Below are 533 nucleotides of genomic sequence, written 5' to 3'. Positions count from 1 at the left end.
TCCACTGTTTCCCCCTCTATTTCCCATGAAGTGATGGGACCAGATGCCATGATCTTCATTTTCTGAATGTTGAGTTTTAAGCCAACTTTTTCACTCTCCTCTTTCACCTTCATCAAGAGGCTTTTGAGTTCCTCTTCACTTTCTGCCATAAGGGTGGTGTCATCTGCATATCTGAGGTTATTGATATTTCTCCCGGCAATCTTGATTCCAGCCTGTGCCTCTTCCAGCCCAGCATTTCTCATGATGTACTCTGCATATAAGTTAAATAAGCAGGGTGAAATATACAGCCTTGACATACTCCTTTTCCTATTTGAAACCAGTCTGTTGTTCCATGTCCAGTTCTAACTGTTGCTTCCTGACCTGCATACAAATTTCTCAAGAGGCAGATCAGGTGGTCTGGTATTCCCATCTCTTTCAGAATTTTCCACAGTTTCTTGTGATCCACACAGTCAAAGGCTTTGGCATAGTCAATAAAGCAGAAATAAATGTTTTCTGGAACTCTCTTGCTTTTTCCATGATCCAGCAGATGTTGG

The sequence above is a fragment of the Bison bison genome, unplaced genomic scaffold (assembly GCF_000754665.1).
Source record: "Bison bison bison isolate TAMUID 2011002044 unplaced genomic scaffold, Bison_UMD1.0 scf7180017864379, whole genome shotgun sequence".
NCBI lineage: Eukaryota > Metazoa > Chordata > Mammalia > Artiodactyla > Bovidae > Bison > Bison bison.
This window is presented reverse-complemented; position numbering follows the sequence as displayed.